Genomic DNA, 14211 nt, shown 5'->3' on the forward strand with positions numbered 1-14211 from the left:
CACTAGACATACCCAATTCCTGCAATCATTCTTCATATATTTTAGTCTCCAGGCCTTTCATCATCTTTCGTTGCTCTTCTCTGCCCTTTTCCTAGAGTCCCAACGTATTTCTTTTTATAATATGGGTAACCAAAAGTGCATGCCATATTCCTGGTGCGGTCTTATCAAGGCCTTATAAAATGGTATTAACACTTCGTGTGATCTTGATTCTATCTCTCTCTCCCTTAATGCAGCTTAGGATTGCATTGGCTTTTTTGGGCAGTTGCTGGTCTTCAATTGATTGTCCACTAGGACTCCAAGATCCCTCTCACAGTTACTACTACGGAGCCCGGTTTCACATAATCTGTGTCTGTACCTTTGGTTTTTTCTTGCCTAAGTGTATAACCGTTCCTTTTCTCTACATTAATAGAAGCGATGTTTCATAAAAAGAAGGACTAGGCGTGACAGGATAGCAGCGTTCCGATGTCTCAGGGGCTGCCCCAAAGAAGAGGGAGTCAAGCTACTCTCCAAAGCCCCTGAAGAGAGGCAGGACAAGAAGCCATGGGTAGAAAGTAAACAAGTATGTAAAGTAAAAAGTAAAAAAAATATGAAAGTAAACCGATGGAAACTAATCCAGGAGAGAAGCAACCTAGAACTAAGCAGGAATTTCCTGAAAATGAGAACAATTAATTAGTAGAACAAATTGTCTCCAGAAATTGTAAATGCTCCAACGCTGGAAGTTTTTAAAAAGATGTTGGAGAACCCTTTGTCCGAAGTGGTGTAGGGTTTCCTGCCTAGGCAGCGGGTTGGACTAGATGACCTCCAAGGTCCCTTCCAACTCTGTTAGAATAAGTTGCTTATTGCTTCTAATATTCTATTAGAACAGAATATCAAGGAGGGAAGCAACTTAGAACTAAGGAGAAATTTCCTAACGGATGAGAATAATTAATCAGTGGAACAAACTTGCCACCAAGAAGTTGTGAAAGCTCCAACGCTGGAAGCTTTGAAAAAGATGTTGAATAAATCATTTGTCTGCCATGGTTGAGGGTTTCCTGGAAAAGTGGGACAGCAGGTTTCCTGAGCAGGAGGTTTCCTGAACGGAGGGGGGGGGCTGGACTAGATGACCTCCAAGGTCCCTTCCAACTCTGTTATCTCAGGAAACCAAAGGATAATACGGAGGCGGCCTCACAAGATGTTTCAGGACTAACTGAGAACCACTTCGAGAGGAGAAAACTAAGGCCAAGGTTCATCCAGAGCACGGAAATTAAGTTTTATTGCAAAGAAACTCAACCCACCTACTCCAAAGCCAGCCCTCAAAGAGTCAAGGACAAAGTTGGAGAGATAAGGAGGCTTTTAAGGGCAGATGCCAAAGAAGCTCCGCTTAACAAAAGACGATCGTTTTTAAGGCGAGGCCAAGCATCAAGTTCTATTTTGATCAGCTGAAGAAGAGTTTGGGGTTGTGAAAGACCTGCGGGGAAACGAGCAACACCAGGGACCCCTCAAATTCTTTTTAAAAGAGGATGAGGAGGGGAGCAGACGAAACTCCAGAAAGAAGGGGGGGGGAAAAACACTGAGAAAGAAGGAACGTATTTGCATATATCCGCTTCTCAACGTTGAGAAACCCCATTGGTCTAGGAGAAATATTTCAGAAACGAGTAAAATGGAACGTGTCTTTCTCCCTGGAAGAATCAATCTTTTTCCCTTTCCATACTGGCTACCTTTCACTTCTTTCCTTCCTTCCTCCCTTCCTTCCTTCCTTCTTTGCTTCCATCCTTCCTTCTCGCCTGCCTCTTTTCTTCTACCTTTCTTTCCTTCCTTCCTGTCTTCCCTTTGTCCTTCCTTCTATCTTTCCCTTTCTCTCTTCTTTCTTTCCTTTGTTCCCCCCTCCTTTTAACTTCCCTCCTTCTCTTTCCTTCCTTCATCCCTCTGTCCCCTTCTTCTTTCTCTTCCTCCGACCCTCCCTTGTCTTTTAACTTCCTTCCTTCCTTTTCTTCCTTCCCTCTTTCCTTACTTCATCCGTCTGTCCCCTTCCCTCCTCCTTTCTTTTCTTCTTCTTCTTTCCCTTCCTCCCACCCTCCTCCTTTAACTTCCCTCCTTCTCTTTCTTTCCTCTTTCCTTCCTTCATCCCTCTGTCCCCTTCTTTCCTTCCTTCTTCTCTTCCTCCCCTTTCTTTTCCTAATTTGCTATGAAGTCTATAAAATCTGGACCTGTCAAAAGTACCCAAGGAAACAACCCCAAAAGAAAAGCAACCAATGAGTTGCTATTATTATTCCCTTTTTCCAAAAAAAAAATATATATATGGATGAAACATTTGCACATGAATAAATGAATAAAAGCCCCATGTCTTTCTTTGGACAGGAGATCCAGCGGGAAAGGAAGTAACCCCAATTCACCAAAGGGTTTTCTTTTATTCAAAGCAAAAAGAAAAAAGAAAACTTCTTTCAAGGAGGATGAAAAGCTGCCAACGAAGAGGAGGATCAGAAGAAATCTGGCTCTTTTCATTCCTCCTCCTCTTTTCAATGCCAGCGAGATCCGAAAGAAAACATGCTTTCAAGGACAAGCATATTCGGCTGCTCTCTTCTTCGTTCTTAACGCCCCCCTTTTAAAACAGCAGCATATCGAAGGAGGGCTTGGGATAGCAGCCTTTACCTGCCCCGCTGGTGTGAAAGGGGGAGAGGGGAGGGGAGGAAGAGGGGGAGAGAAAGACAGAGAGGGGGAGAGGATGGGTGGAAGGTAGGTAGGTAGGTAGGTAGGTAAGTAGAGAGAGAGAGAGAGAGAGAGAGAGAGAGAGAGAGAGAGAGATGATAGATAGATAGATAGATAGATAGATAGATAGATAGATAGATAGATAGATGATAGATAGATATAGATGATAGATAAATAGATAGATAGATAGATAGATAGATGATAGATAGATAGATAGATGATAGATAGATAGATAGATAGATAGATAGATAGATATAGACAGATATAGATGATAGATAGATATAGATTATAGATAGATAAATAGATAGATAGATAGATGATAGATAGATAGATAGATAGATAGATGATAGATAGATAGATAGATAGATAGATAGATAGATAGATAGATAGATAGATAGACAGACAGACAAAGACAAAAAGATAGAAAGATAGGGGGAGAGAGAAACAAATAGGATAGATGGATGGATGGATGGATATGAGAGAGAGAGAAAGACAAAAGATAGACAGAAAGATATGGAGAGAGAAACAAATAGGATAGATAGAGGGAGAGAGGGAGAGAGGGAGAGAGGGAAAGAGAGATAAGAGACAAACAGACAGGGATTGATAGATGAGAGAGACAGACAGACAAACAGACAGACAGGCCGATGGATGGATGGATGGATGGATGGATGGATGGACGGATGGATGAAGACAAAGAAAGAGATAAGGCAGAGAGAGAGAGAGAGAGAGAGAGAGAGAGAGAGAGAGAGAGAGAGAAACAAAAAGATAGAGAGACAGGACAGAGAGAGAGAGAGACAGGTAGGTAGTAGGTTTATTTATTTATTTAATTTAGTGTATGGCAAATCCATGGACTTAGAGTGGTTCAAATTTAATGTCCAGCCCACCCAGCCATTCAAGGAGAGGATGGTCTATGTTGAAAAAACTCAGACGTTGGGCTGGTATGAGCCCTTGATGGACATCCAGACACAATGGGATGGATATTTTGTCACCTCAGGGGCACCCCAGTCACACAGAGGGGTAGAGATAAGACCCCAGTTAGACAAGGAGTCCTGGCAGACACCATGCTGGGTACGGATCCTGCTCAGAGTTGAGCAAGGCTGGCCAGGAAGGTCGAAATCTGGGCACCTTTTGTGTGTAGGGTCATCAGATGGGATGCAAAGCAGGTGGCAGGTAGAGACAGGTGATTGATGATGACAAAAGAAAGGAAATATCTAAACAAACTGCCTTCTCACCTTCATTACCCCAAGTACAAGGCATCCTTGTTTTGTGGAGGTTCAACGTTACAACGGCACTGACAAAAGTGACTGTTTTTAACCCTCACTACCATAAGTTAAATTATTAACTTATGACCCTGGGGGGGTGGGGTGGGGGGGTCACACAATCCAACAGACTTCCATTTATGGCTGTGGCATGCTCTGGGCTCATGCCATCCCCTTTACCGTCAACGGGGAAGACGTATTCACTTTAACGACTGTGTGACTAACCACGACCCTATAGAGCCCTGCACACCAGAACAACTGGACACAAGGGGAGTTTTTCCCCCGAAAGCCATCACTCTGCTAAAGAAATAGTTCCCTCAACACTGTCCAACTATTTACAAAGACTGCACTACTATTACTGTTAATTTTCTCACCACTCCTTCTCACCCATCCCCTCCCACTTGGCTGTTTCCTAGTATGATTTGATTGTTGATTGTACCCTATGACTATCATTCAGTGTTGTATGTTATGATTCTTGATACTTAACGAATGTATCTTTTCTTTTATGTATACTGAGAGTATTTACACCAAGACAAATTCCTTGTGTGTCCAATCACACTTGGCCAATAAAGAATTCTGTTCTGTTCTATTCTATTCTATTCTATTCTATTCTATTCTATTCTATTCTATTCTAATTTATAGATCAAGGCTTCAAAAAGATCCGCCAAATGCTTCCTTAAATCTGTTGACTCTCAAATTCTACCACATGCTGTCTGTGCTATCAAGGTGGGGACAACTGCTTTCCTTCACAATGCAATGAGCGATTTTAAAAAAAAGTATTCTATTCTATTCTATTCTATTCTATTCTATTCTATTCTATTCTATTCTATTCTATTCTATTCGCACCAGTCAATGGTATTTGTGATGCATTTTTAAATGTTCAGTTGACTGAGTTTCAAGTGTAATAAATAAAAGAGTTAACAATAACAGTGATAACAACAACAATAATAATAAACCACCTGGTAAGCTGCTGCAAGAAGTTTGCACAAACTGACTACAGGCCGCGGAATGACAAAGTAGTAACAACGGTGCATTGGAAGATCTGCAAGAAATCTCGTTTGCCTGCAAGCAAGAACTGGTGGGACCATAAAATAGAAGAAGTCATAGAAAATGAAAAAGTTAAATTGCTCTGGGACGTCAGAATCCAGACAGACAGGCACCTGCCACATAAAACCCCGGGACTTATGCCAAATCCAGTCTGGACATCTATCTGACTGTGCGATGAATAATAAATAATAATAATAATACATTTAAACGTCCGGTTGATCAAGTTTCGTGTGTAATGAATAATGAGAGAAGGAGGAGGAGGAGAAACAACTCAGCACCGGGATGCAACCCGACAGAAAGCAAAAAGGGTTCAAACGAGGTTTCTGGGCTGAAAATGGAACAGGAAGTGGGTGTTCCAATAAGTACGCTATTTTGCAGAATCCGGTACCTTGGGGTAAGGGAAAACCTTTTGTTTTTCTCAAGCCCTTCCAACCACGACATTCAGAGGGAAAATGCCATGTTCTCTCTGGCCCTGGCAAACACCACACTTGTTGCCCGGAGAAAGAGGAACAGGGCTAGCCAGGAACATCGCACAGACCAAGGCTGGGGAACTAACACCATCTACTATTCACCAGAAATAGATAGAGCCCCCATGTTCAGGAAGTGTGTTTCTGAACAGTTGGGAGCCGTTTTCAAAACAGATATTGAGAGTTTGGAAAAAGAGCAGAGAAGAGCAACACAGATGATTTAGGGGCCGGAGACTAAAACATACGAAGAACGGGATTTGGGTATAGCTAGTCTAGTGAAAATAAGAATTTGGGGGACATGATAGCAGTATTCTAGTATTTGAGGGGCTGCCACAAAGAAGAAGAGGAGGGGGGTCAAAATTATTTCCCAAAGCCACCAGAGAGAAGGACAAGAAACAATGCATGGAAACTCACCGAAGAGAGAAGCAACCTGGAATTAAGGAGAAACTTCGTCACAGGGAGGACAATTGACCAGTGGAACAACTTGCCACCAGAAGTTGTCGGTGTTTCATCACTGGAGGCTTTTAACAGGTAACAGATAATCAGAGTTGGAAGGGACCTTGGTGGTCATCTACTCCAACCCCCTGCCCAACCAGGAGACCCTACACCATTCCTGACAGGTGGCAGTCCAGTCTCTTCTTGAAAGTCTCAAGTGATGAAGCTCCCACAACTTTTGAAGGCAACTTCTGTTCCATGGGTGGATTGTTCTCACTGTCAGAAAGTATCTCCTTGTTTCCAGGTTGAATCTCTCCTTGTTCAGTTTCCATCCTTTATTCCTTGTCTGGTGCCTTGGAGAATAGCTTGACCCCCTTCCTCCTCTCTGTGGCAGCCCCTCAAATATTGGAAGATGCTCTCCTATCTCCCCTGGTCTTTCTCTTCACTGGACTAGCCAGGCCCAGTTCCTGCAACCGTTCATCGTATGTTTTAGTCTCCAACCACCGCCTAATCCTCCTGGTTGCTCTTCTCTGCACTTTTTCTAGAGTCTCAACATCTTTTTTATTGCACAGTGACCAAAACTGGACGCAGGACTCTAGGTGTGACCTTACTAAGGCTTTACAAAGTGGTATTAATACCGCCCTTGATCTCGATTGAATCCCTCTGTTGATGCAATTTAGGATTGCATTGGCTTTTTCGGCTGCTGCTACACACGGCCGGCTCCTATTTAGCTGGTTGTCCACTTTAAGAAGAGACTGGGCAGCTATTTGTCTGAAATGGTAACGGGGGGGTGTCTCCTGTTTCTACAGGGGTTGGTCTAGAGAACCTCCCAAGGTCCCTTCCAGCCTCTGTTCTGATTTGAAAGGCTCCTTCCTTTGAAGGCCACTTTCTTCATCTTTTAAACTCCTTGAAAAACAGCCTCTTCTCCTCATTACCAAGATTATTAAACTGCCCGTTAATCTGATTAGATCATCATCTCCAATCCAAAGGATGTCGAATTCTTGGCTGGAGGCCGCCCCACTTGGCAATATAATCCATCCGTTCATTGTGTTGTTTCCTTTTGGAGGTTTGGCATTTGCATTTTAATGTGCGATTTTTTTTTCTCTTCTTCCAACGAGATCCGTAACCGTGTTGCCCGAGAAAGCTTCAGACAGGTAGCCCAAAATGTCCGTTCCTAAGTGGAAAAAATCCTCTAAGTGAATTGTGCCCCATTTTACAACACTTCCTTGCCACGGTTGTTAAGTGAATCCCTGAAGCTCTTCAGATAGCAACACGGTTGGTCGTTCAGTGGACCTGGCTCTCCCCGTTGACTCGGCTTGTCCTTACGGTCGCAAAAGGGGACGACTTGACTTCAGGACGCTGTGACGGTCATAAATACCGACCAGTTGTCGAGAGGCTGAATTTTGATCCCGTGACCAGAGGGATGCTGCAGAGGTCGTAAGTGTGAAAAACGGCCATAAGCTTCCTTTCTCACTGCTGTTGTAAATTTGAGTGGTCGCTAAACGAACTGCCGTACGTCTAGGATTACCACAATTCCCAATTCTCCTTCCCAGATTTTGCAAATACAACATTGGGCTTCACAAATTGGCACGCAGCAAATTTTTCCCTACAGGGTTCCAAAGCTGAATAGTTTGCAAATTTGGAATTCGCCTCCCTAAATCTGGAAAGTGAATTCAGGAGAATTTCATTCAAACCAGAAGAAGCGTTTTGGGTTTCCTGGGCAGGTTTTTTTTAGCTCCATTTCAATCCACTTGAGACTTTCAAGAAGAGATTGGACTCCCGTCTGTCACAAATGATGCACTCCCGTCTTGTCACAACCCCGCTGCTTGGCTGGGGGTTGGACTAGATGACCTACAAGGTCCCTTCCAATTCTGTTAATCTGAATCTATCCAAGAGGATCAAAGGCCTGGAGGCTGAAACATTACAATGAATGGTTACAGGAACTGGGCTTGGCTAGTCTAGTACAAAAGAGAAGGACTGAGGAGACAGGATAGCGGTCTTCCAATATTTGAGGGGCTGCCATAGAGAGGAGGAAGGGGTCAAGCTGTTCTCCAAGGCACCTGAAGGCCAGACAAGGAACAATGGATGGAAACCGAACAAGGAGAGATTCAACCTGGAAATAAGGAGAAACTTTCTGACAGTGAGAACAGTCAACCCATGGAACAGAAGTTGCCTTCAGAAGCTGTGGAGCTTCATTACTTGAAACTTTCAAGAAGAGACTGGATTGCCATTTGTCAGAAATGGTGTAGGGTCTCCCGCTTGGGCGGGAGGGGGTTGGACTAGATGACCTCCAAGGTCCCTTCCAACTCTGATTATCTGTTATCTGACCCATGTGGAAGACAGACAGAGAGAAAGAGAAGATGACGCTACGGAAACCTAGCTCGGTTGCATCACTGAAGGGAGAGAAGAAATAGCACAGCTAGGAACTGATGTGTGTGTGTGTGTGTGTGTGTGTGTGTGTGCGCGCGCAACACATAAACACAGACACACAAACACCAGTTGCATGCAGCAAAAGGATTTTTTTTTAACCAGGCTGCACACATGAAAGTGCTGGGAAGGCTCGGTATGTGCACTCACACACAAGCTCACACGCACACATACACACAGATTCTGTAATTCTCTAAGGGTCTCCTGCCTAAGCAGGGGGTTAGACTAGATGACCACCGAGGTCCCTTCCAACTCTGTCATACCGTAAGCATCTCCTGCCTGAGCATGGGGGGGGTGGACTGGATGACCACTATGCTGGCTCAGGAATTCTAGGAGTTGACATCCACAGTTTATAAAACGGCCATAATTCCCCACCCCTGAAGCTCCTAGCTGGAGGAAGAGATGGGAAACCTATTTGTTTTAAAGCAAAATGTGTTTTTTATTTTTCCCACAACCTCATAAATCAAATTCTGGACCTTCAGCATCAGAGGAGACCCAATTTAAGCCGCAGATGTTGATAATGTGCAAAATCACAAACTCATTTTCCGTCGGATATTTTTGGTTCAGCCGTGAAAAGAGGAAGAGAAACTTGAAGCTGCCTTTGCTCTTTCATGCTGAGTTAGCATTTTTGCTGGTGTTTTCCCTTCTGCCTTGTGACCACATTTCTCATGTGATGGTTTTCAGAACCTCCAACATGAACTGTGTCGACACTCCCTCCATAAGTTTCCCTTACACAGTACGAAAATAATAATAATAATAATAATTCGGTTCAGAATACAGAAGAAAGAAATAGCAATTCAGCTCAGTTTAAGAAGAGACTGGACAGCCCTTGGTCTGGAATGGTATTAGTGTCTCCTGACTGAGCAGGGTGGGTTGGACTAGAAGATCTCTAAGGTCCCTTCCGACTCTGTTATTCTATATTCAGTTCGTTCAGGCCTGCTTAAGTTAGGAGAACCTCATAATCATTTTGCAAATTGCATTTATTTCCTTCTTCTCAACGTGCCCCCCCAAATACGCCCAAACTAAAAGGAGATAGAAAGGACGCCCGATGTTATTCTGAATTCTGTAAAAGTTCAGAAGAGAAGGATTTAGATGGGACACGACAGCAGTCTTCCAATATTTGAGGGGCTGCCCCAAAGTATTATTCAACGTATTCTCCAAAGCCCCTGAGGGCAGGACAAGCAGCAACGGGTGGAAAATGAGTCTTGGATGGGGTGGCACTACCCCCAAACAGACCCTGTGCGTAATCTGGGGTTTTTTTCCTGGACTCACGACTCCTGTTCGAAGAGCAGGTGGCGGTCGTGGCCAGGAGGGCCTTTTGCGCAACTGCAGGCTGTGCACCAGTTACGCCCTTTCCTGGACCAACAGTCCCTACTCACAGCCACTCATACCCTGGTCACTTCCCATCTTGATTATTGCAACTCACTCTACATGGGGCTGCCCTTGAAGAGCATCCGGAAGCTCCAGTTGGTGCAAAATGCAGCCGCCCGCATGCTTTTATGCGGACCCCGGTGTGCACATGTGTCACCTCTCCTGCAGGAGCTGCGATGGCTGCCAAGTTGCTTCCGGGTGCAATTCAAGGTGCTGGTGGTCACCTTCATGTCTTGGGTCCGGGTTATCTGAGGGAACATCTCTTGCCAGTGACATCCACCTGACCCATCAGAGCGAGGAGGCAGGGAAGGCTGCGGGTCCCACCCGTGAGGAAGATACACCTGGTGGGACCAAGAAGAAGAGCCTTCTCTGTGGTGGCTCCCTCTCTCTGGAATATCATTCCCCCAGAGATTAGAATGGCCCCCTTGTTAATACTATTCCGAAAGGCACTGAAGAAGACCTGGTTTTGCTAGCGGGCCTGGGGATCCCAGAGAAGGATGGAGCCCATCAACTGGCTAGTCTGATCTGCTGTCATCGAGGCGGGGCAGGTGGGTGGGTGTAGGAGTTGGTTTTTGACTTTTTTGTTTTGTTTTTAGTTTTCCCAAATATTGTTCTATTGTACTTTACTAATTTATTTGATTCTCTTTGCTAGTTCTTATTGTTTTTATTTTTTTGTTTTAAATATGGTTTTGCATTGTGTAAGCCGCCTTGAGTCGCCATGGGCGAATAAGCGGCAATGTCAATCCAATCAATCCAATCCAATCAATCCAATCCAATCAATCCAATCCAATCAATCAATAAATAAAATAACCAAGGAGAGAAGCAACCTGGAACTAAGGAGGCATTTCCTGGCACTGAAAACAATTAATCAGTGGTAGAATTGTATTTACAAAAAAATTGGAAAAACGAGAAAATTCTGACGGAGGAGGAAGGGATTAAGCAAACAATGGAATGTGGAGAGATGGGTAGGTCAACACTGGCAATTAGAGACCAAGAAGAAAAAGAGCATTATAAGATTTGGGACTTAATTTTATGGCTGGTTAGAAAGAAATGTGTACATAGAAAGATGATAAGGAAATGTAAAAGATGTCTTGATGTTGATCTAATGGTGTATAAAGTTTTATTTTATGTTTTGAAATTTTGAAAACTAAATAAAATTTAATGGAAAAAAAATAGAAAGTAGAACAAGAAATTAAAGGATATTGTAATAATGACATATTGTAATTGGTTATTTTGAATAAGCCATGGCATGAATATAATTTAATTAGAGTTGAGATTTGCTGTTAAAGATAGCTTTGGAAACTGAAGTTAAAAACCTAACGATATTCTAATGATATATAATGTTGATTAGAACAGAATATGAAGGTAAATTCAATGAGAAACGTATACAAATACTATTGTGTGCACAATATATATGTACTCAGACAACACACTGTATAACTGAAAGATGTTTTTTTATTTGTTGTTTTTGTTATAAAAAAAAGAAAAGAAAACAATTAATCAGTGGAAAAGCTTCCCTTCAGAAGTTGTGGATGTTCCATCACTGGAGGTTTTTCAGACACTGGACAATCATTTGTCTGAAAGGGCCATGATGACAACACCTATGGCATGCGTGCCACGGGTGGCACCCAGAGCCATTTGTGTGGGCATGGGAGCCCCAGGCAGCTAACCTCACTGCACATGGGCATGCCTCCCAGCTGATTTTCAGCCCGTTTGAGGCCTTTTTCGGCCTCCCAGAGACTTGAGGGAAGCCTCTGCGGCCTTTGCAGGCCGAAACATAGGCCTGTTTTTGTCACTTCCTGTATTTCTGGAAATATCAGAAGGGACTAAACAGGCCCATTTTTCAGCCTGCACTCAAACCTCTGGGAGGCCGAAAAAGGCCTCAAACAGCCCCAAAATCAAAAAGAATCAAATAAATTAGTAAAGTACAATAGAACAATATTTGGGAAAACCTTTAACCTTTTTGAAAGAATCGGCCCCTTGTGCCATTGAGGAAGTTATCATCGCCCCCCTCCCCAACGTAACCTATCACAACATAGGAAATAATTCTTCAATTTATGCGAACACGTTTTTTGTTTTCTTTAAAATTGTCATCAGGGCATATCGATGCACATAATTTATTTCCAGTCTTTTTCCCATATCTCAACTGTGTGAAAAATTCTGATGCCACCCATCACTTTACTCCCAAACTTTGTGATACAAGTGTTTCATTAATAATTCAAGACACTTAAATGCAACGACCACTGAAAAACAAAATTCAATTGCAAGAAAATGAAATGCCTGAAAAAAATCAGTAACATTTAATGATTTAATTACAAGTGAATTTTAAGAGGCAAAAAGAAATACAAAAAGGGCATAAGAACAAACCGCGATGCAGGAACTAAGAATTTCAAGACGAAAACTCTGAAACTAAATTAAGATTCGAGGAAAATATATATTCATGCACACTGTAAAGAGCGTTAAAAAGACACAAAGGAAAATTTTACAGGAGGAAAGCAACAAAACTTAGAGCGACAAATTTAATGGGCAGAGTGATAGAGGCTGCTGAGCAACGCGCATGAAGATGAGCGATGCATATTCACATTATGTATGGCCTTCAGTACGGAAGCTAGCTGGAGGAACATTTTAAAACACAGTTCAATCCACTAACAGCGAGCAATCTGATGTTTTTGTACGACAAATATACAGGGAGTGGTTCACTGTACGAAAAAAGTCTCAAAAGTGTCCCCAAAACTTCTCTCTCCATCGCCCCCATATCACCCCCCTTCCATTCCTTCACCCCCGCATTGCCCCTTTTCGTTCCATTGCCCCCCTGAAAAATGAAATTGCCCCCTGGGGGGGCGATATCACTCAGGTTAAGAACCACTGGACTAGAAGATCTCTAAGGCTCCTTCCAATTCTGTTATTCTATATTCAGTTCAGGCCTGCTTAAGTTAGCAGAGCCTGATCATCGTTTTGCAAATTTGCATTTATTATTACATTCTTCTCAATGGCCCCCCAAGTGGGCCCAAACTAAAAGAAAATAGAAATGATGCACACTTGTATCTTATTGTGAATCGGGATGGCGATTCAGGCTTGTGGGATAGATTGCAGGGAAAGCTATAGGCCCCCGATGGTCAATGGGCACTGAAATCCCCCAACAGCTAAGCGGGCATCTATGGAGATTCTCAATCATCCAGGTAAATGGTCGTCCCAAAGACGCTTTCGAAAGGCAACCGGACTTTCTTAGAAAATAACAAGAATTGGAAGGGACCTTGGAGGTCTTCTAGCCCAACCCCGTGCTTAAGTTGGAGACCCTACATCATTCTGGACAAATGGGGTATCCAATCTCTTCTTTAAAAGCCTCCAGTGATGGAGCCCCCACAATTTCTGTCTCACTGATTAGTTGTTCTATCAGGAAATGTCTCTTTATTTCTAAGTTGCTTCTGTCTTTGATTAGTTTCCATCCGTTGCTTCTTGTCTTTGCTTTAGGTACATTGGAGTATAGCTTGACTCCCTCTTCTTTTGGGGCAGCCCCTGAGATATTGGAAAAGTGCTATCCTGTCTCCCCAGGTCCTTTCTTTTCATTAAACTAGACGTACCCAGTTCCTGCAACTGTTCCTCGTATGTTTTAGCCTCCTAATCATCGTTGTTGCCCTTCCCTGCACTCTTTCTAGAGCCTCAACATTTTAGTTTGTAGTGTTTTTTTCTTTAAATTGTTTCACTTCTCCTCCAAGAAGCTTCTTCAGTTCAAATTAAGAAAGCTTCCCTCCTTGATTTTCTCCAGTTGCCTTTTGAAAAAGCAGCTTTGGTGAGTGAGTAAGTGGTTGCAAGTCCCTTTTTTCAGTGGCTTTTTCACTTTAAACGGTCATTAAATAAATTGTTGTAAGCCGAGGACTACCTGTACGCTATTTGAGGGTTGAAAACAGTTTGCTGGGATCATTCTGGAAATGTTTGAACCTTAAAACACTTCCCAAATGTCGGAACATTCTTGCTTTTCGACATAATTCGATTTGAAACACTTTTGCACACCAGTGGCAGGTATCTCCAAGACATTTCTTGAAAAACAACCTTAATCTCACTGCTCCGGAATCAAGAATCCAAAACTCCTTCGCTCAAGTGAACTAAAACAATGATTTTGTTTAGGCACTTCTGAATCAACCTTGAGACAAAATGCAGCCAAAACATAAACACTTCCCAACATACAGATAATTATCCAACACACAAAAAAAGATTTGATTGGCCATTTGACGAATTAAACATTTCTAAAACATTTCGTGCTTATTTTAAAAGGAAAAGAAAAAACTAAGGAAGGAAGAGATCCTAGCACAGTGCCAATCAACTTTTTAAAATTAACTTTTTTTAAAAAAACAATATTGAAATCTGTGGTGGCACCCTTAGTCAGGAAATGTAGTTGGGGCATTCCGTCAGCAAAACACACAACTTTCAGCCAAAACAAAACAGAGCAAAGAGGCCTGAACTTTTCGTCTCTTTGGCAGAAAGCAGAAGTTAAAATAAAATTATGCAGTGGGCGAAAGAGT

The 14211-nt window shown here is 42.8% G+C and overlaps 2 protein-coding genes across 4 annotated transcripts in view; one reads left to right on the forward strand and one right to left on the reverse strand.

Moving 5' to 3' along the window:
* Window positions 1-14211, forward strand: part of ADRA1D (adrenoceptor alpha 1D) — a 288706-nt gene that overhangs the window by 100258 nt on the left and 174237 nt on the right. The window lies entirely within an intron of this gene.
* The window catches only part of SMOX (spermine oxidase), a 65604-nt gene that overhangs the window by 39337 nt on the left and 12056 nt on the right, over window positions 1-14211 (reverse strand). The gene's annotated exons all lie outside the window — the stretch shown is intronic.

Source organism: Pseudonaja textilis, chromosome 6, assembly GCF_049901715.1.
Source record: "Pseudonaja textilis isolate UNSWEBS1 chromosome 6, rPseTex1.2, whole genome shotgun sequence".
Classification (NCBI taxonomy): Eukaryota; Metazoa; Chordata; class Lepidosauria; order Squamata; family Elapidae; genus Pseudonaja; species Pseudonaja textilis.